The sequence below is a fragment of the Panulirus ornatus genome, chromosome 17, assembly GCF_036320965.1.
Source record: "Panulirus ornatus isolate Po-2019 chromosome 17, ASM3632096v1, whole genome shotgun sequence".
NCBI lineage: Eukaryota > Metazoa > Arthropoda > Malacostraca > Decapoda > Palinuridae > Panulirus > Panulirus ornatus.
In genome coordinates, this window is record NC_092240.1 from 9,925,001 (window position 1) to 9,952,690 (window position 27,690).

Sequence of the window (27,690 nt, forward strand, 5' to 3'; positions counted from 1 at the left end):
TTACATTTTCTTGTGTTCATTTCGTTTGCGATTTCGTAGGATTTTGGTTCAGGTATTGGTCAACCAGAAGGTGATCCATGTGGGCTATTGGCCACATACTGCCCAAAGACAATATATATATATATAGCATTCTATCCATTGAAACATCTATGTCTCTCTGATATATCTATGTCTTTCTGCTCTTACCTCACTGATCTGTGGGCTTCAGATATCTTCCTCTGTCACAAACAGCCTTGAATGGACTCCAGTGGTCTATTGCGGTTTGAGTTCCTTTGTTATATTAATATTAGTCTTCGATTCCTTGTCTACCTCATCACATGACGCTCAGCAGGATCATAATTCTATCTAGAGTTTCCCAAAGCTGCTACTAATCATGGGTTTGGTGTTGTCCAAACCTGCTAATCTCAGTTGCTATGTAGATTAGATTTCAGGTTCTCAAAAGCTGCTAATCTTAGCAGGTTTGGAGTTCTACAAAGATGCTAATCTTGGCAGCTGTATCATCTGTATCGTGCTTTGCAGACAGATGATTTCGTTCGTATAGCCTCCTAGGTGCTATTCTTAGAATCTATATTACCTTTAAACAGCAGGAAAGTCGCTATGTCGCCTCTGTGTGAATTACAATGTCAGGTACGTAGAATTCTACGTCTTTTCCTCTTTCCTGCAACCTCGAGGCACCATAATAGGATTAAGTTCTTTACAGACTCTGTATGATAATTCTGAATCTAAGTTACAGGCCAGAGTACGTCAGTTTCAACACACAGAGATGAGAAGAAAGTATTGGAATATATAGACACACGACAACAGCTTTCGAATTAAGTCTTTGTATCAGACCCTTTGTGTTGGACTTTCCCTTCGTGACCCCTTCATATATCTACCATTGTCCAGATATCGCAGCGAACTGGAGGAAGCTCGAGATCAAAGTGTATTAAGTATAAAGAAGGAAAGCTGGAAAAAGAAATAGAATAGTCGTAGGAGATACGATGGGGTCGTGTGGTAACAGCTTTTGGTACGACATTCTTCACCTGTGAATCTCGTGTACGCCCACTATTGTCTAAATACCACAACAGACCTGAGGCATCTCGGGCGGTTGAACTTCCCAGACCCTGAGCTTTTGGGGTGAAGCTTTCCTCAAATTAACCCCAAAACTTCGAGTCTCTCTCTCCTCTCTCTCGGCAGCCAAGCCACCTCTGTGAGACTACGTTCCGCCAGGTCCTGCTCTCATGAGCGAGATCACAGCGTCAGGAGGGATGCACAGCGACTTCATCAGCCTAAGTTAAGGTGTTGACAACAAGACAACACACGTCTTGACTCACTCGCCCACTGAAGGAGAGGCGCGACTCACATGCAGCCGCGGGAGTAACCCTCACAGCCACTGTATGTTCGTCTAGCATCATCTGTATAGATGGACGGGAGGAGCTATGCCGGTGTGTCGTCGTGGATATTACTCTGGACTTTGTTGTGTGAGTAGCGGCCGCTCTTACCTGGCCCATTGCTCCCTCCGCACTATATCACAACGAAGGTCGTACCGAGCTTCGGGGGGTCTTCAAATTCGTGTGGTTGCTGGATGCGGACGTTTCCAGCTTTGCTGAACGTCACTGTAGATCGTCTCGAGGCTTTGAGGTTAGTTTCGCACTCGTACATCAATAGAAGCAAGTGTCTTCTCACATTTTTGTCACCCCCTGTCCCTCAGTTCTACATCTCTTTTCCATATGAGGATCGAGTGCTATGGCCACTTGACATCTTCTAAGACTCTCAGTTTGACAAGTAGCTGGGGCAGTTATATGGCATTTGTATATCATGAATCACATATACCCGGGTGCAAGTCCCGCGTATGGCAGGTGGCTCAAAGGTAATCCAGCTGTGAGTTCGACGCTCACCTGAGGAAACTTAAGACGAAGGTTTTGTCTATATGTAGCGCCAGCAGTGCAGATGAGGGGTTAGTTTGTATAAGGTTGGGGGTGTCAGTCTCTTCATACTAGCTAGCTACTGTGAAATTAGGGGGATAAGTCGCTGACAAGAGGGCAAATGATCCTCTATACAACGTAGATATAACATGAAGTGACCAGAAGTAAACCATAAAGTAAACCAAAAAGGTGTAGTTTTGCCTACTGTCTTATCACTGACGTCAAAAACTAAGTAGAAGTGCTGAACAACCCAGTGTTAGTGTAGGAAAACCAGATCTAGAGACTCAAAACCCGCCCACACTTCACAGAGATGACCAAATCTCTATGGACTTCTTTCACACTTAACGTAACGCAACGCAATGAAAGGTCTAAACACTCTAAAAAGATTTCACAGGATTGGGGATAAAACTCTACGGTGATGTATACTCACGTTTCACTAACAAATGATTCAAATCTATAGACTCAAACCAACAACATTCCACTAGCAACACCAAAAAGAGTAACATCAGTAGAACTACAATTTACATAGATATACATAAACATCTACGTACATACCAACGCACATTTTGCACGAGTGAAGTGTTTGCATATGTCTTTTCACCGCTGCTTGAGGGGACGAATTCTGGGAGTTGAGGTCGGTTTTGCCGGGGGAGAAGATTTCCGTGAATATGGTGATCAAGAGAAGGCGAGGGAAATACGGGGAAAAAGGGAATGTGTTATAGAATGTTAAGCTCATCCAAGATGCTCTGCCTCTGAGCAGACACAGACAGACAGACGAACCCATACGATAATAAATGGAGGGAAATATCCGACTGGCTTAATGTGACGAACTAGGCATCAAAAGCCTCAGTGTTTGGACCCCATAGTTTTCATTGTTCTATGTAAATGATTTTCAGAATCTGATGATGACACTTGATGAGGGAAATATAACCTAGTCCAAAAGGAAGGCTGACCTAAGACATTCATAGGAACTGGGAACACTGCCAGATCAGAGACGAGTGAAATGGAACACATTGTGAACAAATGCAAAGTATGGCATTGAGTAAATCATTTGAAATCCTTTCTCCTCCCAACCAAAAAAAAAAAAGAAAAAAAAAACGATCCCTAGCTACCTATAATACAACTATCTTCATGCTAAATCTTATAGCTAGAAAGATAAACTATAAGATAAAAGATTGAGAAATGAAATACTCACTCTTACGGAGAGCAGTGGTCCGTACTCATGTCCAACAAATTGTTCACTTCTCATCAAAGTTGATCGGATGGGATGGAAGACCTGGAACAAGTTCAGAGAAGAGCAACAAATTAATTTGGTTTCCCAGCTTCAGGAAGCCTTACGAAGAAATACTGAGAATTAGTTTCTTGGCGGGAAAGGACAGACTTGGGGAGCAGATTTAATGAAGTTTTGCTGATTATCAAATAACTTCGAAACCATACAATTGAGGGCTTCATCTCGTTGGATAGCAATTCAAAGACCAGAAATATCTGTATGAAATCAAACTATACATGGCATAGTAACGTGGGCATGGACATTTCAGGGGTAGGATGACAGAATATTGCTGTGGTTTACTTCCAGTTTTTGTTAAGTGAAGAATTATCAGTACCTTCATATCAAGGTTAGAAAGTCCTTCAGTAACATAAACCATCAGCAAATACCATTATCCGAGGAGGGAAAACAGACTTATAAATATGCTATTTTTTAAGATTTATATCCTTTTTTTTTCTTCATATTTTAGATGGATCTCGGAGAACCTGGCAGCAATGAGATTGGGAAATGTTTCTCATTCACACTTTCCTATAAAATTTCATAGGCGGTATATTCTTCTACGGGCGTTCCCTCTCAGCTTTTTTCATGCCGCTTCTTGGTGCGGGAGGGTGTGGCGACCCGGGAGAGTTATGCCTTTCGCTTGTACTAAGCTGTCGCTACCATAGATAAGATTGTAAGTTCAGGACATTAACCCAATCTAACCTAACTACAAATGGGATTATAAATCCAGGATATTAATCTAATCTAACCCCAAATAAGATTATAAATTTAGGACATTAACCTAATCTAACCTAACCCTAAACAAGATTATAAATTTAGGACAACCTAATCTAACCTAACCTAACCCTAAATAAGATTATAAATTTAGGACATTAACCTAATCTAACCTAACCTAACCTAACCCCAAATAAGATTATAAATTTAGGACATTAACCTAACCTTACCTAAACCCAAATAAGATTATAAATTTGGGACATTATTCTTCTGTCCTCCAGCAGATAACCTGGTTATGGACTATCAAGTCTCTTATCATAGGTCCTTCTAATGCACAACCATTTTTCACACTTCGATCTATAACATTTGTGGATTTATCACCCCAAATATCATTTGCGAACTACATAAAAAAATATTCGGAATTCTAAAACTCATATTTCACCAACTATGCAAAACTCTTTCAGGCTTTCCAACTAACATATGATCAGTTCGCTGAATACATCAACCCACATTTCAACACAAAAACACAACATCGACTCCTGTAAGGTCTACAATCATAGAATAGTCCCCAAGGAATACCTTTTCTATGTTGGACTATCAAGGGAGACACCGTTTAGGAATATCTCCGAATACTCTACGAGAGCTTTTAGCTGGACCCGAATATCATAATGCTCAGAGGCGAGGGTTCGGCAGCCTGACATGGATTTGTTTATGTTGGCAAATGATGACGGACGTGGGTGTGGTAGGCCAGAGAGAGAGAGAGAAGAGAGGGAGAGACAGGTACATATGGTGCGGTGCGGCAAAGGGTACGCACAGAGAGAGAGAGAGAGAGAGAGAGAGAGAGAGAGAGAGAGAGAGAGAGAGAGAGAGAGACGTCTGGGTCGAGAGTAAGTGTGGAGAAGTTAAGAGGTTTTGAGGGATAGCAGAAGTATTGGGGTTATCAATGATGAGGTACTATGGTAATAGAAGGAGATTGGTACAGTGGAGGAGAAGGAGGGCAATTGGAAGATGACGACGGCGACGAAAGGGGAGAAGTCTGGGAAAATGATTGGAAGTAGGAGGAGAAACACTGGAACGAGTGGGAAAAGATTCGAAGGGAATGAAGGGAAACAAGACAAAGATATATAATAGGCGTGTGACTGTCTGTGTCCCTCTGAATTTTCTAGTGTTTCTATGTACCTCTCTCTCTCTCTCTCTCTCTCTCTCTCTCTCTCTCTCTCTCTCTCTCTCTCTCTCTCTCTCTCTCAACTCCGCCTCAGTCTGCTCTCTTAGCTTAAGTCTACCATCATCATCTTCGCTTCCCGTACGATTCTGTTCTTTATGGGAATTTTTTCCCCCCACAGCTGTATGCCAACATCTCCTCTCATTTGTCTACATATACATTCCTTGATTATCCACTTATTTATCATTTATTATCTCTTAACTCTCTTCATTACTTTTACCATTTATCAGTTCCTTTGCGAGGAACATTTTCATCTTGCATATCCCGTGGGATATGAAGGTAAACACTTCCATATATACATTTAGTATTCAAGTCGTTTTATTTCCACGCTTTTCAGTCTCATGTATTTTCATTTCCGTTTGTTTGTATTTGCTCGGTTATTTCAGCGTGTTGCTCGTAATTTCCCGTCTCCACCTAATGGCGTGTTAGGAAAATCTTCCCTACGGCATTTCTCTTTGATTACCGTCCACACACACACACACACACATCACACACACACACAGCACAGACCCACCCACCCACCCACACACACCACACCACACACATACACACACCACACACACCACTCCCCACACACAAACACACACACCACATAAACACACACACACGCCACACCATACACACACCACACCACACACACACCACTCCACACACACACACACACACACACACAGACACCAAAGACCCACCCACACCACACACACACACACCACAGACCCACACACACACACACCACACACACACACACACACACATACCACAGACCCACACACACACACCACACCACACACACACACACACACAAGAAAAGGAAATCTTCCAACAATTTTCCAGTTATACCTCCATTAGGAGTGGCCTCCCAGTCACTCTCTGAGGAGACGTAATCTATCAGTCACTCCTCCAGCAAGGGAGCTGGTCCATCAGTCACTCTTCCAGCAGAGGAGCTGGTCCATCAGTCACTCTCCCAGCAGGGGAGCTAGTCCATCAGTCGCTTTTCCAGCGGGAGAGTTAGTTCATGAGTCACTCTTCCAGCATGGGAGCTGGTCCATCAGTCACTCTTCCAGCAAGGGAGCTGGTCCATCAGTCACTCTTCCAGCAAGGGAGCTGGTCCATCAGTCACTCTTCCAGCAAGGGAGCTGGTCCATCAGTCACTCTTCCAGCAAGGGAGCTGGTCCATCAGTCACTCTTCCAGCAAGGGAGCTGGTCCATCAGTCACTCTTCCAGCAGGGGAGCCAGTCCATCAGTCACTCTTCCAGCAGGGGAGCCAGTCCATCAGTCACTCTTCCAGCAGGGGAGCTGGTCCAGCATTCACTCCGCTAGCAGAGGAGGAGTGACTGTCATTATATAAGTAAACCTCTTCATTCACTCTCACCCACAGATGTAAACTCCTGGCAATCTCACACTACATGTAGACTACACTCTATCCTCTTAGTAGGATGGTAAACTCCAGGTCTCTCTCTCACCAGAGACAAGTCCTAGCGATTCTACCACACAGACGTGAACTATGAAGAGCCATTCTTTCTGCAGAAACAAAAAAAAAAGAGAGAGAAAAGAAATACCACTGCCTTTCTCAGTGGCGCGACGTAGATTGCCACTAAGTCTCTCAGCGGGAAGTAGATTGCTAATTAGAATCAGGCTTCCACTCTCTCTCTCTCTCTCTCTCTCTCTCTCTCTCTCTCTCTCTCTCTCTCTCTCTCTCTCTCTCTCTCTCTCAGCAGAGCCTAAAATACCAATTAATTGCCCTCAGAAGAGAGCGTCAAGATTTACGCAGTATAATGTACACTACCAGTGCCTTTTTCTCAGTAGACAACCCGTTACTTTTCCCAGTGGAGCGTTAATGCTTTCCCAGTAGAGCGTTAATACTTTCCCAGTGGAACGTTAATAATCTTTCCAGTAGAACGTTAATAATCTTTCCAGTAGAACGTTAATACTTTCCCAATGGAACGTTAATACTTTCCCAGTGGAACGTTAGTACTTTCCCAGTAGAACGTTAATACTTTCCCAATGGAACGTTATTACTTTCCCAATGGAAGGTTAGTACTTTCCCAGTAGAACGTTAATACTTTCCCAATGGAACGTTAGTACTTTCCCAATGGAACGTTAATACTTTCCCAATGGAACGTTATTACTTTCCCAATGGAACGTTAGTAGTTTCCCAATGGAACGTTAATAATCTTTCCAGTAGAACGTTAATACTTTCCCAATGGAACGTTAATACTTTCCCAATGGAACGTTAGTACTTTCCCAATGGAACGTTAATACTTTCCCAGTGGAACGTTAATACTTTCCTAGTGGAACGTTATTACTTTCCCAATGGAACGTTAATACTTTCCCAATGGAACGTTAGTACTTTCCCAATGGAACGTTATTACTTTCCCAATGGAACGTTAATACTTCCCCAATGGAACGTTAGTACTTTCCCAATGGAACGTTATTACTTTCCCAATGGAACGTTAGTACTTTCCCAATGGAACGTTAGTACTTTCCCAGTGGAACGTTAATACTTTCCTAATGGAACCTTAATACTTTCTTAGTGGAACCTTAATACTTTCTTAATGGAACGTTCATACCTTCCCAGTGGAGCGTTAATGACTGTGCATGGACCCACCCTCTCCCACACACCCCCTCCTCACATCTATATTTTCTAATCCCTCAGTAAAGTGTAGATTTCCCATCTACAACTTCCACTACTGCAGGCAGCAATAAAACCCCCCTTCATTGACTAAACAAATTCGAAGCTGGGTTGCATCTGTAAGAGGAGAAGGGGTGCTGCTAATATTAGGCTAAAGGAGTTAATGGAGAGAGAGAGAGAGAGAGAGAGAGAGAGAGAGAGAGAGAGAGAGAGAGAGAGAGAGAGAGAGAGAGAGAGAGAGAGAGCCAGTGGGGGACAGAGAAAGAGGACTGAAACATTATATATTTTTTTTACCCTCTTATTTCGCGCATCTACTTTGCTTCATTGGACGTAAATAGAGATCTTAATATTATATATATATATATATATATATATATATATATATATATATATATATATATATATATATATATATATATATGCACAAAATATCTCGTGGAAAAGCAAGGCAAACCTATCGCAAAATATTAGAATATTCATCGGAAAAAAAAAAAATTGATAAACGAAAAAAATAATCTTATAAAGAATATCGCATACGAGACAAATGCAAATTATTCTACGTGTCATTGTGTCCTCATCATATTTTGTCCAGCATTTGCCAACATAGGGGAGAGAGAGAGAGAGAGAGAGAGAGAGAGAGAGAGAGAGAGAGAGAGAGAGAGAGAGAGAGGCTGGATCCCCATTCACCTCATTATGAAGGCTGACGACAAAGTTTCGAATAATGATGACATGCGTTCTTGGCATGCAATCCGGATCCTCCCTAATCAGGAGGAGAGAGAGAGAGAGAAAAACACACACACACACACACACACACACACACACACACACACACACACACACCAATCCTTTGATTCGAATGCGCCAATTCCCATCGTGCGCTTCGTTACGCTCGCATATTTCCGAATAATAATGTCATTATAATTCGAAATTAACTGGTGGTGGGTGTAATAATTTCCCTCCCCTCATTCCCCATTCCCCGTCTGCTATAATTCCCTTGTTACTGAAGCAACAGCTTCGTTTGATGGCTTTACAGGGGCTGTTAGATAAAAAAAAAAAGATCTAAATGGCGTATATGAAGAAGAAAAAAAAAGAAAAAGAAATCTAAATGGCGTAATACCATCAACTCGGTGGCGAGTGGATAACCAGCAGCACAAATTAAGGCATCAACCTTCACCATTAAACCCCAAGTTTAGTGTAGTGATCTGACCAATTTCCAACACCAGTTTTTTTTTTTTCTTTTACATAATGCCAGCTCAATTTGGTTCCTCTTCTCGTATACTGTAAATTGGTTAGACTACTTCATCTAGTGTACTCATTTACCCATTTTCGAACACTAGTTTCCTACATAATGCCTGCCAACTTGATCCTCCTCTCGTATAAGCTGTCAATTGATTTGAGTACATCAATTAGTGATCCGATTTGACCAATTCCTAACACCACTTTCCTATAGAATGCCTGCCAATTCCTCCTCTCGTATACTAGTTTTTCTTGCTATAGCGAGTGCAAAGACCTCCATCATTATAAATGACACACTGGGAATGCATTCGCTAGGGTGGGTGTGTGTGTGTGTGTGTGTGTGTGTGTGTGTGTGTGTGTGTGTGTGTGTGTGTGTGTGGTGGGGGGCGGGCGCCCTGCTGGCACAACCCTGCGTTACGAGCGGAGTTTCTGACTGCCAAAGTAAATCAGGGAACAGCTGCGATCGGGTCATTCTGTATTTCTCTAATTATGGGCCCGAACTGGACAGTGTTAATGTGTACACCCACACACACACCCACCCACACACACACAACCTGTACATAATGCTGTAGGGGAAGAGAGAGAGAGAGAGAGAGAGAGAGAGAGAGAGAGAGAGAGAGAGAGAGAGAGAGAGAGAGAGAGAGAGAGAGAGAGAGAGAGAGAGAGAGAGAGAGAGAGATGTGTTTGTTTCCTTCACCACAGGAAGGAAAGAATGGAACATTTGGTGGTAACATAACACAAACACACACACACACACACACACACACACACACACACACACACACGGACAGATTAGAGTCTGGTGTGATCAGTTTATTCTTTCTTTTTTGCCATGTATGAAGAAACAGGTCTCCATCATGATATACGACTTGACCCCCAAGCTTCCAGGAAAATATTAAGAAAGTAATCAAAACATTTCGACACGAAGATCACCGATGAAATCCTCTTAAGAAGGATGCAACGTGTTGTTGCTGAATTCTGAATTCTCTTGTCGAATCTTAATCTCATATAATCCTATAAATCGGAGGATCTTATATCTTTTTTTCTTTCAACAACTGCGAAGGTTTCAGGGGGGTTTCATTAGAATTAGATCACATATCTAAGGTTTCAGTCTCTTTATTTTGAGAAGCTGAGTGTGAGATGAAACATTGATGAAACATTTTGAAGTATATCTCAATTCAACACGCTCCTGTTTTCCAAGCATTTTCGGACGTATTTTCTATCGCTCATTTGCTTTAATATCTTATCAGCGGATATGACAAGGACTTTGACCTTCCCGCCGGCCTAGCCCAGTGGGGAGTAGGAAGAAGGTCAAGAGGTCAAAGGTCATATCCTCCGCCTCTTTCCAGAGTTTAGATCCGGTTCAACCGACCGGAAAGGTGGGTGGAGAGACTGGGTTTTAAAGCGTTTATTGAAACATCTAAGAAGGACAGTAATTAAGAACGTTATCCCATGGTTGTATAAGACGGTTACGCGTCTCATATGGTTACCTGTCTTATCTGGTTACCCGTCTGTTGTTGGGCAATACCTCAGACGACGAGTGAGTTAATGCTGGTGGATGTATATTGTCCTCGTATGCATTGTGTCTGAATCAAACTTGCGTTTCTGTTGTTCGATGGTGTTGTTGAAACGAGAGGTTTTTATGTCCTTGATCAATGACTTATTCTGTCATTTTCCTTTACTGTGCTGAATGTATTATATTCCTATTATTTGACAGTGCTTGTGGAGAAAAAAGAGAGACCTGTAGTTATGGCTTGAATCTGGTATTATAGTAAGTTTCTAAACTGTGCCGAATGTGTTTCTATCTACCATGATGGCTTATGAGGAAACGAGGCGTCAGCATAGTGTTAGTTGACTTCTCTCGATATATTTGCATCTCTCTCCATTACCTAAAGACATCAAGAATATTCGAGACTTCGTCAATGTTGAGTAAATATAACTTCTTAAACATTCCAGATGTTCGTCTCTACAGTGAACCGGTAGAAAACAAAAGAAGGAGATTACAATACCACAAATTCTTCTCACATACATACGATAGTACAAAAACTCCCTCCATATAGAATCCATATCTTTCAACTCTCTTTCTCAAAAGAATATATACAAGAAGGTATTAAAGAAGATGTTAAAGACCCAAGATGTTTATACAAGGGCGTTTGAAGCTCTTTCCATTCTCTCAACAATGATATTCAGTCCTCCAGACTCTCTCTCTCCACGCAATACATGAGGCCCTTAAACTCCTCTCCTAAAGACAGTAGACCCTCAACGTTCTCTCCACTAGAATAATAAACTCTCCAAGTTCTCTTTCACGAAGGGACAAAACCTCATCAAATCTCCTCACAGACTGACGGAGGGATTAAACCCAATCAAATCCTCTCCTCTTAGACCGAGTGAGAGACTTAACCCTCTTCAATCCTCGCCTCGCATATTGACGGAGACCTTTTTACGTATTCTGGCTGGAGGTAAGAACCGGGTCCAGTTCTACTGTTACTCATTGTCCAGGATCCCCAGAGAATGTCGCCCCCGCAGGGCAATGTTGCGTGGTCGCCTTCCGCAGTCACAAATTGAAATGCTATACTTACTGAACCTTAAGCCAATATCTGACCTATTGGAAACATATCATATATATATATATATATATATATATATATATATATATATATATATATATATATATATATATATATATATATATATATATTTATCTATTTATCTTTTTATTTTGTTTTGTCGCTGTCTCCCGCGTTTGCGAGGTAGCGCAAGGAAACAGACGAAAGAAATGGCCCAACCCACCCCCATACACAATGTATACACACACACGTCCACACACGCAAATATACATACCTATACATCTCAATGTACACATATATATACATACACAGACACATACATATATACCCATGCACACAATTCACACTGTCTGCTCCCATTCAGATATAAATATATATATATATATATATATATATATATATATATATATATATATATATATATATATATATATATATATGTATATATAATACATTAGAAGACATAGTTTGTGTCTGGTAATTAAATCAACTTCATTACGTTCTACTGATAATGAGGCTAATATGAAAACACAAGGGAATTTACTTTAGCAAGTAAAATTAGGTGATAACATATCTGTATTTACCAGGTCCCCATTAGCAAAATACACACGAGATGTAGAAAGACACGCCTTGTGCAAAGCTCTTTCTGATGTATCTAATGAAATAACCATAAGGAGTCGAGCAAAATAATACGAATCAGAGATTTTATTGTGAACTCCATTGATTCAATTTTGATGAAAGGTGATTTGATTTATCCTAATTCGTTTTCTTTCTTTCCTTCTGTTTACGGTCTCCTTCTAGTTTCTATCTTCTTCCCATACTCCTCACTCGTATCTCCTCTCTCCTCACTCATCTCCCACCGTCTCCACAGGTCTCCAAACCTCATCCAATCCCCGTCTATGGCCCACCTCACCGTCGCGTTCACCCATGTCCCACAGTTACATTCACTTTAACGCTCCCTCTGTCCCGTTTTCCTTACCTCCTCCTCTTCCTCCTATTCCTTCTTTCCCCTCATCCACCCTATTTCTCATCCCTTCCTTCATTTCTTCGTTATCTTCCAATATCCCTATTTTGTTTGCTTCGTATCCAAACCTCATTTGCCTCTAGACTTTTCCATCTGTGACTGTTTCTTCCTTGTTATTTTTTACCTTTCCTTTGCCTACTATTTTGTGCCTTCCTTTTCGTCTCGTTTCCTCCGTCAGTCTATCTTTAGTCTCGTCTTGCCTATATGCCTCTCCTCCTCCCACCTCAACCTCTCCCCTTCCCACTTATTTCCCTCCAATCTATCTTTTCTTCCCTCCCTTCACAACCGTTCCCCATCTCCTCCCATTCTTTCCATTCCTTTTACTCTCTCTCTCTCTCTCTCTCTCTCTCTCTCTCTCTCTCTCTCTCTCTCTCTCTCTCTCTCTCTCACACACACAATTTTTTCATGTAACCCCAGTCTTAACTCTCTCTCTCTCTCTCTCTCTCTCTCTCTCTCTCTCTCTCTCTCTCTCTCTCTCTCTCTCTCTCTCTCTCTCTCACACACACATTTTTTCATGTAACCCCAGTCTTACCTCTCTCTCTCTCTCTCTCTCTCTCTCTCTCTCTCTCTCTCTCTCTCTCTCTCTCTCTCTTTTTCACATTTTTTCATGTAACCCCAGTCTTAACTCTCTCTCTCTCTCTCTCTCTCTCTCTCTCTCTCTCTCTCTCTCTCTCTCTCTCTCTCTCTCTCTCTATCCATCCATGTCTGTCTTTCTTTCTCTGTCTATCTATATATCCGTCTATCTATCGCCCGACTACCGGTAACAGGCTTGTGCCCACGAATTAAAGAAGACCGGAGGGAGGTAGCGACTGGCTGGCCCCACACACAAAACCCTCCATAAATCACGCCAAAGTTGGCGCGACGGAGAGCGCCCCTCGGCGTTGAGAATTCGCCGGAGAACACAACAGGACCTGGATCTCCCCAGGAACCAGACTGGCTGGTCGTTCCTTTACCCGGATTTTGTATTTAAATCTTTTTCTTCCCTCGTAGGACGAGGATTAAACTTTTTTTTTTTTTTACATCGTATCGCCCAACGATGATATGGAATGAAGAGCCATTTCTCGTTATTGTAGTAAACTTTAGATAAGGGGATTTAGAGAGTGATGGGAGATGTAGCCATATGGTTTTTTTTTTTCTCTTAAGAAATTCTTATGAAAACGTCTTGGACTGAGAGATCGTATAGCATTCAAATATAAAAAAAAAAGATGGTCTTCAAAGTTCCCAGAACGCGATTTGGAAATAAAGTTGTACAATGGGTATCTTTTTTTTTTTTTCAAACCAGGAACAAAACTTATGATAAAAAAAATCGATACAGATTCTTTTTTTGAATACCATCCAGTCTGTTGACAAAGACTGTGTCTGTCTTTCTGACTGTGTCTGTCTGTGTATACACACACACACACACCTATATATCTATGTATATCTATCTATCTATCTATATATATATATATATATATATATATATATATATATATATATATATATATATATATATAGAGAGAGAGAGAGAGAGAGAGAGAGAGAGATAGATAGATAGATAGATAGATAGATAGATATATAGATAGATAGATAGATAGATAGATAGAGATAGATAGATAGATAGAAAGATAGACTGATAGACAGAGGATATGAAGAAAGCTTATTTTGTCATCACACATATAACTTGAAACCCTAAACAGCGATCATCCATCCCAGACACAATTCACACTACACCGTTCAGCTACCAGAAGCAACATCCAGGTCCATTCCAGCGACCACCGACGTATATGCGTGTTGTTTCCCCCCCACCAACCCTTCGTCAAATCAAAACTTTCCACCCATCCATTAACACAAACCCTCCGTCTCCTATCGCCTCGCCTCGCAGATCGTGTCAGACCCAAACAGCCAACATCTGTTACTACCCCCGTCGCTGCCACCTTCCTGCGTCCATACGTCTGGCACCAACGGTGACTAACCAGTTCACTGTGAGGGAAGATCTTTTCACACTAACTTCTGCAGATATGACGTTGTTCGTCAGCCTTCCAGCTGATTAACAAGATCTCAACAGCTGGAGGAGTTCATAACCATCATGATCTAACAACAAAATACAATAACAACAAATACATCTGTATAACTGTTCACTTCACACACATGGTGAAGTGAGGGAGACTGTATTTGTCCTCCTTCGAAATACATCTGTATTGATAGAGTTTGAAACGTTGCCAAATTGGATCGATGAATTTATCATCCAGTGAAGTTGAATTTCAACATTACAGAATGAATTCAAGAGAATATTTCTTTATTTCTTCTTAAACCTTAGTTTCTTAGGGTGAGTGTTACATTTTATGACTTATGAGATATCCATGGTCGGTATAAATGAGTAATAAAATGTTCATTACGTTCACAATTATAATAATAACGATAATCACAATAACGATAGTAATAATATCAATCTTTTTTCTTTCTTTCGTACTATTCGCCATTTCCCGCGATAGCGAGGTAGCGTTAACAACAGAGGACTGGGCCTTTGAGGGAATATCCTCACCTGGCCCCCTTCTCTGTTCCTTCTTTTGGGAAAAAAAAAGAAAAAATAATAATAACGACAATAATAGTAATAATAATAATAATAATACAAGTAATATGACAACAATGATAATGAGAATAATGATAAGAAGATAATAATAATATCGATAATAAGTAATAATGATATAGTAATAATAACGATAATAAACACTCGAATTACCTTCAGCCCCAAACCAGACCTATATACATAAAGCACGAGCAAATATATATTGAAGAAACTCTGTTCGAAAGAGTGTATGTTTTTCTTCGCGTCTAACAGTCAATATTTTGTGTGTGTCTGTCTGTCTCCGTACTTGATCCTTAACGACCACATATCGACACCAGCTCAGTACAACGACCACATATCGACACCAGCTCAGTACAACGACCACATATCGACACCAGCTCAGTACAACGACCACATATCGACACCAGCTCAGTACAACGACCACATATCGACACCAGCTCAGTACAACGACCACATATCGACACCAGCTCAGTACAACGACCACATATCGACACCAGCTCAGTACAACGACCACATATCGACACCAGCTCAGTACAACGACCACATATCGACACTAGCTCAGTACAACGACCACATATCGACCCCAGCTCAGTACAACGACCACATATCGACACCAGCTCAGTACAACGACCACATATCGACACCAGCTCAGTACAACGACCACATATCGACACCAACTCAGTACAACGACCACATATCGACACCAGCTCAGTACAACGACCACATATCGACACCAGCTCAGTACAACGACCACATATCGACCCCAGCTCAGTACAACGACCACATATCGACACCAGCTCAGTACAACGACCACCATATCGACACCAGCTCAGTACAACGACCACCATAGCGACACCAGCTCAGTACAACGACCACCATAGCGACACCAGCTCAGCACAACGACCACATATCGACACCAGCTCAGTACAACGACCACATATCGACACCAGCTCAGTACAACGACCACATATCGACACCAGCTCAGTACAACGACCACCATATCGACACCAGCTCAGTACAACGACCACCATAGCGACACCAGCTCAGCACAACGACCACATATCGACACCAGCTCAGTACAACGACCACATATCGACACCAGCTCAGTACAACGACCACCATAGCGACACCAGCTCAGTACAACGACCACATATCGACACCAGCTCATTACAACGATCACATATCGACACCAGCTCATTACAACGACCACATATCGACACCAGCTCATTACAACGATCACATATCGACACCAGCTCGGTACAACGACCACATATCGACACCAGCTCATTACAACGACCACATATCGACACCAGCTCATTACAACGACCACATATCGACACCAGCTCAGCACAACGACCACATATCGACACCAGCTCAGCACAACGACCACATATCGACACCAGCTCAGTACAACGACCACCATATCGACACCAGCTCAGTACAACGACCACATATCGACACCAGCTCATTACAACGACCACATATCGACACCAGCTCAGTACAACGACCACATATCGACACCAGCTCAGTACAACGACCACATATCGACACCAGCTCAGTACAACGACCACCATAGCGACACCAGCTCAGTACAACGACCACATATCGACACCAGCTCATTACAACGATCACATATCGACACCAGCTCATTACAACGACCACATATCGACACCAGCTCATTACAACGATCACATATCGACACCAGCTCGGTACAACGACCACATATCGACACCAGCTCATTACAACGACCACATATCGACACCAGCTCATTACAACGACCACATATCGACACCCAGCTCAGCACAACGACCACATATCGACACCAGCTCAGCACAACGACCACATATCGACACCAGCTCAGTACAACGACCACCATATCGACACCAGCTCAGTACAACGACCACATATCGACACCAGCTCAGTACAACGACCACATATCGACACCAGCTCAGTACAACGACCACATATCGACACAGCTCAGTACAACGACCACCATAGCGACACCAGCTCAGTACAATGACCACATATCGACACCAGCTCATTACAACGATCACATATCGACACCAGCTCATTACAACGACCACATATCGACACCAGCTCAGTACAACGACCACATATCGACACCAGCTCAGTACAACGACCACATATCGACACCAGCTCAGTACAACGACCACATATCGACACCAGCTCAGTACAACGACCACATATCGACACCAGCTCAGTACAACGACCACATATCGACACCAGCTCAGTACAACGACCACATATCGACACCAGCTCAGTACAACGACCACATATCGACACCAGCTCAGTACAACGACCACATATCGACACTAGCTCAGTACAACGACCACATATCGACCCCAGCTCAGTACAACGACCACATATCGACACCAGCTCAGTACAACGACCACATATCGACCCCAGCTCAGTACAACGACCACATATCGACACCAGCTCAGTACAACGACCACCATATCGACACCAGCTCAGTACAACGACCACCATAGCGACACCAGCTCAGTACAACGACCACCATAGCGACACCAGCTCAGCACAACGACCACATATCGACACCAGCTCAGTACAACGACCACATATCGACACCAGCTCAGTACAACGACCACCATATCGACACCAGCTCAGTACAACGACCACCATATCGACACCAGCTCAGTACAACGACCACCATAGCGACACCAGCTCAGCACAACGACCACATATCGACACCAGCTCAGTACAACGACCACATATCGACACCAGCTCAGTACAACGACCACCATAGCGACACCAGCTCAGTACAACGACCACATATCGACACCAGCTCATTACAACGATCACATATCGACACCAGCTCATTACAACGACCACATATCGACACCAGCTCATTACAACGATCACATATCGACACCAGCTCGGTACAACGACCACATATCGACACCAGCTCATTACAACGACCACATATCGACACCAGCTCATTACAACGACCACATATCGACACCAGCTCAGCACAACGACCACATATCGACACCAGCTCAGCACAACGACCACATATCGACACCAGCTCAGTACAACGACCACCATATCGACACCAGCTCAGTACAACGACCACATATCGACACCAGCTCATTACAACGACCACATATCGACACCAGCTCAGTACAACGACCACATATCGACACCAGCTCAGTACAACGACCACATATCGACACCAGCTCAGTACAACGACCACCATAGCGACACCAGCTCAGTACAATGACCACATATCGACACCAGCTCATTACAACGATCACATATCGACACCAGCTCATTACAACGACCACATATCGACACCAGCTCATTACAACGATCACATATCGACACCAGCTCGGTACAACGACCACATATCGACACCAGCTCATTACAACGACCACATATCGACACCAGCTCAGCACAACGACCACATATCGACACCAGCTCAGCACAACGACCACATATCGACACCAGCTCAGCACAACGACCACATATCGACACCAGCTCAGTACAACGACCACCATATCGACACCAGCTCAGTACAACGACCACCATATCGACACCAGCTCAGTACAACGACCACATATCGACACCAGCTCAGTAAAACGACCACATATCGACACCAGCTCAGTACAACGATCACATATCGACCCCAGCTCAGTAAAACGACCACCATCTTATACTCACAGCAGCAACGACACCCACACAGCAGCCACCAACTCACAGCAGAAACATAAGAAAGAAAATGAGCAGCAGACACACGAATAATTAATCAACTTAAAAACCTTACCCTTCCTAAAAGACAAAATCCTCGATTAACTTTCTCCTCATCTACATTCATACTTCTCCAGTTCTCTATCACTCCGTTTATATAAATATATATATATATATATATATATATATATATATATATATATATATATATATATATATATATATATATATATATATATATTGGAAAGGATCACAATTTTGCGTGTGATCAAGATATTCCTATGAGTCCACGGGGAAAATGAAACACAAGTGTTTCATTTTCCCCGTGGACTCATAGGAATATATATATATATATATATATATATATATATATATATATATATATATATATATATATATATATATATATATATATACACCTGACTTACAAGAGGGCTTTTGCCCACGAGTGAGACTTTCGACATCAAAAAAATAAAAAAAATAAAAAATGTTACGTCCCCTTGGCTCCTAGTTCAACGGAGGACCCAACCGCCCCCATGTACTTCCAGCTGTAATCTCCTCACATACGTTTCAAATTGCATTAGAGAATTTACCAAAGCGGCTTTGTAGCTTAATGAAAGAGAGAGTGTGCGTGTGTGTATGCGAGAGAATCTGGGTAACGAATAATCGCATTAGATCACAGTCTCTTCCTCATACAGAATTTGGAGTGATATATATATATATATATATATATATATATATATATATATATATATATATATATATATATATATATATATATATATATATATATATTCCTACGAGTCCACGGGGAAAATGAAACACGAAAAGTTCCCAAGTGCACTTTCGTGTAATAATCACATCATCAGGGGAGACACAAGAGAGAAATATAACAGTCAGTTGATATACATCGAAGAGACAAAGCTAGGACGCCATTTGGTAAACATGTGATTGTACCAAATGGCGTCCTAGCTTCGTCTCTTCGATGTATATCAACTGACTGTTATATTTCTCTCTTGTGTCTCCCCTGTTGATGTGATTATTACACGAAAGTGCACTTGGGAACTTTTCGTGTTTCATTTTCCGCGTGGACTCATAGGAATATCTTGGTCACGCGCGCAAAATTGTGATTCTTTCCAATTATATATATATATATATATATATATATATATATATATATATATATATATATATATATATATATATATATATATATATATGTTCAACAAGTCAGAAGCAACTAGCAATTAAGAGATCTTTGAAGCATTACCAAGTTTTATATGTACACTCGTGCAGGCAGCAGCACGATTGATATAAGAAACGAAAAAAAAAACCTACCTGAGCATTATATGAGAATCGGTAGATAAGAAATCGATAAATGCTTGAATTACCGGTCATATTCGATGAGCCTAGTTTGAGAGAAGATCTGCCTAGGAAAATATATATATATATATATATATATATATATATATATATATATATATATATATATATATATATATATAGGTAGGTAGGTAGGTTTGTGCCCATGGCTTGTCCCAAGGTGGAGGACCCATCTATCTATTTTTATCGATCGTTAAAGAACCACCTTCAACAGTTCATTAGTCGCGAAAAAAAACATATCTATGGATTATACACGACACATCTATCAATTTACTTCCCCAAGAAGTTCTTGTATCACAATGAGAGGATCAGAGATATTCATTTTTCTCTTTTCTTATCTATTAAACTCTCCCATGCCAGAGGGAGGCTGACGGAGGAAGGGCACCCAGCTCAGTCCATGGGAATCCTTGTCCCTCACCTTCCCTGAGGTTTATATGACGCGGGACAGGCAGTGAGTTGGATGCTCGGGGACGGGGAGAAGAGAGAGAGAGAGAGAGAGAGAGAGAGAGAGAGAGAGAGAGAGAGAGAGAGAGAGAAATAATCAAAAAGATTCAGAAAACATTGAGACAACCAGGTCTGCTTGTTGGAAATAAATCCTTCACCACGACCCTAATTAGAGGATTACGTCATTAAGTGAATTACCGGTTGAATTATCACCTTTTTTCCATTTTCTTTTATTATTCTTATTTGTCTCTTCCAGCGCTACCTCGCAAACGTGGGAGACAACGACAAATCAAAATAATAAAATATATATATATATATATATATATATATATATATATATATATATATATATATATATATATATATATATTTTTCTTTCGTTCTTTATACAGTCACTATAATAACGTCAGTTATCATTATGTCACATGTCTTGAAGACATAACACCAACTGTTCCTCGTACAGTTGGCCTAATTATCTGTCTACTGTTCCAAGACACGTAGGTAATTACCATGGACTAATGAGCCCTTTTAACTTTTAATATCCGTCATTTATGTCCATTATTTTTTTCGTACTGTCTGTCAATTCATTCAGTCATCCGATACTTCGTCGGGACATTCATTTTCCCTCTTTCTGAAAGGCGTTTCGAGCCAGGATCTTGCAATGTTCATAGTTTATCCTGAAGTTTGCATGTTGCGCCTTCATATGTGTGTGTGTGTGTGTGTGTCAGCCTTCTCGTCTGCAGTATAGAAACATTCGCCAGCCTCGAAGCAAGCAGGTTCTTCCTCAGTTTTCCTTTTGGTCGGAGCAAGCAGGCTCTTCCCCCGTTTTCCTTCTGGTTGGAGGAAGCAGGCTCCTCCTCCGTTTTCCTTCTGGTCGCAGCAAACAGGTTCTTCCTCCGTTTTCCTTCTGGTCGGAGCAAGCAGGCTCCTCCCCCGTTTTCCTTCTGGTCGGAGGAAGCAAGCTCCTCCTCTGTTTTCCTTCTGGTCGAACCAAATAGGCTCTTCCTCTGTTTTCCTTCTGGTCTGAGCAAGCAGGTTCCTCCTCAGTTTTCCTTCTGGTCGAAGCAGACAGGCTCTTCCTTCGTTTTCCTTCTGGTCGCCAAAATAGTTTGATAAACTGGTTCTCAAAAGCGATTCACAGTAACGCTAGATCAACGTCATTTCGTTTTTCTGCTCCATTCGAAAACGTAAAGTACGAACTTTCTCTCTCCATCTACTTTGAATTTAGAACACTAACTGCAAGTGTACGTCTGGTGTAAAAAAGTCAATTTCTATATATTTCTTTTTTTTCTTCGAGCAGAGATTTGAAAGTGAATTATTCTCCCAAGATTCTATATTTCATTGTTTCACCATACAGTAGTTCGAGGTCTCAAGAGCCAGCGGTTCTTGACCATGTTGGAAAGATTTTTCGCGTCCCTGATAATCAGGTTATAATACAGTGGACCATGGAAGACCAGCAAGGAGGGGAGTCCTGGTGGTTGGACATCCCATAATAAGGTCTAAGCGCCCAGGAGGGTGCATGATGACTCTCTCTCTCTCTCTCTCTCTCTCTCTCTCTCTCTCTCTCTCTCTCTCTCTCTCTCTCTCTCTCTCTCTCTCTCCCTGTCTCGAAGAGCAAGAAGGTCTCGTAGACCAAGTGGCCTCCAACAGATCTACTGAAGACGAGATATGGTATGTGTGTGTGTGTGTGTGTGTGTGTGTGTGTGTGTGTGTGTGTGTGTGTGTGTGTGTGTGTGTGTGTGTGTTCAGTAGAGCGTTGCTATAAGATATTCGTATACTGTGTTCACTCCATGCGACATATCTCTCAAAAATCGAGGTAAACATTGTTAAATTGAAGGTTAATTTATGTTTGTAAAGTTGTTTGTGACGCAGTTATCATACTCTCTTCCACTCTCATCAACTCCGTCTTGAGATAACGTAGATCTAAGCCCTCACTGCTATTCCCTGACTGACCCCCTCCTCTCTACCCCATGTCACCTGCATGTCATCAATCCCTCCCTTCGACAACCACCTTGTCAAACACACCCTTTCCCTCTACCAACCACCTTATGCTGGGCGCCCCCCTGTCAACACCTAATGACGTGGAAACCCGACTCGGCAAGAGAGTTATAGCGGCGTAGGACAAGGTAATCATCCAAATACCTTTCCTCTTTTCTTTATATTTTCTTTTTTTTTTTTTTTTGTACCTGAGGGAAGACATTTTTCATACTTGCTGTCAGACGGGGTTATCATGACGTGGTTAAAAAGATGATGTAAAGTCGACTGACTCAGTGATTAGCGAAGTCCATCAACCTGAGGATGACAGGGAGTCGACCCGTAGGCTCACTGTCTCGAGTTTACATCCCTCCTCCCACACACACACACACACACACACACACGTGTTCCTTCGTGGAACCCACGGCCTCATTACACAAGACGTTATCCTCGTTAGTTTGCATTTTAACTACGTTGTTTTAAAAGGTTACGTTATTTTAAAAGGTTACGTTGTTTAAAAGGTTCTCATGTATACAGTATAGAGTTACAAGGAGGGGAGGGAGCCCGATGGTTGATATCGAAACCGTTTTGTTGACAATCTCTAGACGTCAAATCTGATATTTTTTTTTCTTTTGCTCGTTTACAATCTTTTTTACTGTCAAATTTAAACATCATTTTGCTTGTTTACAATCGTTTTACGTCAACTTTTTTGTCTGTTTACAATCTTTTTACGGCAAATTAAGATTTTTTTCTTGTTTTACAATCTTTTTACGTTAAATTCAATTTCTTTAGCTAGTTTACAATTTTTTTTACTCAATTTAATTCTTTTTTGCTTGTTTAATCTTTTACTGCCAAATTTAATCCTTTTTCCTTGTTTACAAATCTTTTTACGTCAACTTTACATTTTTTTCACTTTTATGTGGATGAAAATCATTTTGTTTATATATTTTCCGATCAACCCTTAATTTCACATTAAGATTTATATTTTTCTATTTCTATTTCTATCTTTATTTTGACTGACTGACCGATTCTCTTCTTATCCCCGGGGTCACAGATACATTTCCCTTAAGTCTGCGATCGTAAAGTTTGACTGAGTCGTATTTTCCGCATGTCTAGAAAAGGAATTCTTGGACTGGAGTCAAGTTGGCAGGTGACTTTTAATCCTGAGAAATTTATCATAATTTAGCCTACGCTAATATTGCGCTTATACGCATCAGGGGGAAAAAATGAATAAGTACGCATTACGCCAGTTAGTCAGGCATTAAGCTGATATCCGTCATATTTAACCATTCAAAGAAATATAGGCAAAAAAGGAAAACAAAAAATGCGGAAAGAGATTCACGCGAAACTAAAAACTACTTATTAGCGCAAAAAAAAATTAAGTTACAGTTTCAAATACCAGGTTCATTATAACGAGTCAGAAAATTTTTAACAATTGTTTAGCTTATTGATTTTGATAAGCGTATTGGATCTGTTTTGATTTAATAGGCAAAAAAAGAAAAAAAAATGCGGAAAGAGATTCACGTGAAACTAAAAACTACTTTATAGTGAAAAAAATTAAGTTACAGTTTCAAATACCAGGTTCAATATAACGTGTCAGAAAATTTTTAACAATTGTTTAGCTTATTGATTTTGATAAGCGTAGTGGATCCGTTTTAATTTAATAGGCAAAAAAAGAAAAAAAATGCGGAAAGAGATTCACGTGAAACTAAAAACTACTTATTAGCGATAAAAATTAAGTTAGTTTCAATTACTAGGTTCATTATAACGTGTCAGAAAATTTCTAAAAATTGTTTAGCTTATTGATTTTGATAAGCGTAGTGGATCCGTTTTAATTTGAGGTCTTACATTGCATTTCTCAATGCAGAACAATTTGATCTGAAGATTTGTCTATAACTCTTTAATGTATATATTGTCTATCAACTTGAAGTTAGAGGATTAAATTAGTTTGTTGAAGCACAGCATTGCGTCTTCACTTCAAGTTCATGGGTTCGAATCAAGTTTTTCTTCCTCATTTTCTTTCATAGGACAAGACATATTATGATGACAGTCTCGCTACGTAAATAATGTCCATTTCTTTTTTTTATTCCTGTCTTAGCTGCCCTTTTAGGCTATGATCTATTCCCCATCCTGGGAGAATCATGACAGTTTATCAGATATGTATCTGTTCATTGATGTATGATGCTTCTTTTCCAATGAATTCTTATATCACTTCTTCAAGTTGGTGCTGATATATATATATATATATATATATATATATATATATATATATATATATATATATATATATATATATATATATACATATATATATATATATATATATATATATATATATATATATATATATATATATATATATATATATATATATATACATATATATATATATATATATATATATATATATATATATATATATATATATATATATATATATATATATCCAATCAGTGTCCATCTTTTAATGCTAAAAATTACGTGTGCGTGTTTAAGTGAAAGACAAAAGGACGCCCGTATTCGTAGTAAATTACGCGATTCTCCTCATCATTCTTTTAAGAAGATAACCCACTTCGAACAACAGCAGTGGGTGCTGAAAACCAGGTGGGTGTTGAAAACCAGGTGGGTGCTAAAAACCAGGTGGGTGCTGAAAACCAGGTGGGTGCTGAAAACCAGGTGGGTGCTGAAAACCAGGTGGGTGCTGAAAACCAGGTGGGTGTTGAAAACCAGGTGGGTGTTGAAAACCAGGTGGGTGTTGAAAACGTCTGTATCGAGCACGGGAGGGATAAAGATCGAGGCGAAAAGAGATTGAGGTGCAAAGAAATGTAATCAGCGAAATGAAGTCGACCGGGGAGGCACCAGTGGTAAAGACACGGCTGAGAGAGAGAGAGAGAGAGAGAGAGAGAGAGAGAGAGAGAGAGAGAGAGAGAGAGAGAGAGAGAGAGAGAGAGAGAGAGAGAGAGAATGTAATCTATCATTATTTGAAGGGGATGTAACGAAGACGAAAGATCATTTCTGCCGACGACAGACACATAAGGATTTGTATTAACAACATTGTTGATTATGTCGAAATGCACAACCAAACATTCGGCTTTGCGTTTTCTGTAAAGCACGGCAATACAATTAAAACATTGGACACTACTGTGGCACTCAGTGACACAGATAAAGTTTGTGATCCCGATTAATAGCCAGGGAATAACGCGGATGTAAACAGGTTTTACAACAGAAAACGCCGGACAGACTCATTCCTGGTTTTATCTTCCAATCATGGCTCTCGATTTCTACACGGGTTTCATCTATTTTTTTTCCCCTTCTTTGTTCTACAAATACGTTAAATCTTCAACATTCATTTATTTTCGGCGACTTTTTTTTTAAATAGTTTTTATTCTCTTTCATATTTTCATCATTCTTTTTTTTTTTTTACTGTATATCGTTTTTAAAACCTTTGTATTCTTTTATCTTTTCTGTGCGTTATATCTTTTCGTAGTTAGCTCACAAATCCTTTATATTCATATGCTATATGTACAATACTTGCTTCTTTAAGCCAAGCCTTTTCTATCGCCTCTACTGCAACTTCTCAATGCTTAAATCATTATACAATCTGCATCACGGGCTCAAAACAAAAAAAAAAAACCTTTTTCTCATCATTTCTGGTCTCCAAATATATTGATATATCTTAAATATTTCGTTATACTTGGTGAGCGATTAAGTTTTATCTCCACCAAGCCACAGGATTTGGGAAGGAGGAGGAGGATATAAGTGACGCAATCAATCGGTGTTGATGGAGGGGAAAAGATATAAAATGTCACCCCACTTACTCAGAGGTTTATCCTCATCTCTGGTGTGGTAGTGAAATGGTTAACATTACACAATCCTCAACTGTGGTGGTGGTAGTGTAGTGGTTAACATTACACAATCCTCAACTGTGGTGGTGGTAGTGTAGTGGTTAACATTACACAATCCTCAACTGTGGTGGTGGTAGTGTAGTGGTTAACATTACACAATCCTCAACTGTGGTGGTGGTAAAGTAGTGGTTAACATTACACAATCCTCAACTGTGGTGGTGGTAGTGTAGTGGATACCATTTTCAAAATATGCTTCTCATGTTGACAAGATTGTACCAGTAAAGAGCTCTCTGCAATTATGACAATGTCGACTGATGAATGGTACGATTTTCGATCATTAATATATGTATTCGAATAATTATAACAAAGTGATTACGAAAATATTGTTTATCTGCTACTTCCCCATTGTTTCAAAAGACATGACAGTAGAACCATACATTTATAGCTTCCTTAATTATACTCTCTCTTAATGTCTGTAATTTAAGCTTTCTTTTAGCCTTTGAAGTTGGCATTTGGTGGTATTATCAATACGATTATTACTACTATTATTATCATCATCAACCTCAATGTTTTCGTTCATATCATCATTACATTATCATTTTTCTCGTGTCCATCTTCAGAAGAAGTAGGTTTTCAATAGGACGCATCCGTAAATTTCAGTGAGTTCAGAGATTTCAGATATGTGGTCCTCGAATCTGGTAAGTTCAGACAACTGACTTCACCCCATAATGTAAGCAGACACGAGAGGATATCGCACTCACACCTCCCCACACACACAAACACACACACACACACACACACACACACAAAGGTTTACTACATCATATAACCAACGTAAGGTGGGTGTGTCTATACACACGGTGAAATGGCAACATATAATCAACATAAGGTGGTTGTGTGTGTCTATACACACGGTGGAATGGCAACATATAACCAACGTAAGGTGGGTGTGTGTATACACACGGTGAAATGGCAACATATAACCAACGTAAGGTGGGTGTGTGTATACACACGGTGGAATGGCCACATATAATCAACATAAGGTGGGTGTGTGTATACACACGGTGAAATGGCAACATATAACCAACATAAGGTGGGTGTGTCTATACACACGGTGAAATGGCAACATATAACCAACATAAGGTGGGTGTGTCTATACAAACGGTGAAATGGCAACATATAA

General features: G+C 40.7%; 1 long non-coding RNA gene across 1 annotated transcript in view; it reads right to left on the reverse strand.

Moving 5' to 3' along the window:
• LOC139754560 (uncharacterized) overlaps nucleotides 1-27,690 on the reverse strand; it is a 625,282-nt gene that overhangs the window by 150,192 nt on the left and 447,400 nt on the right. The window contains exon 3 of the long non-coding RNA XR_011713903.1: nucleotides 3,100-3,180. This is a non-coding gene — a long non-coding RNA (uncharacterized lncRNA). The remainder of the gene's footprint in view (nucleotides 1-3,099; nucleotides 3,181-27,690) is intronic.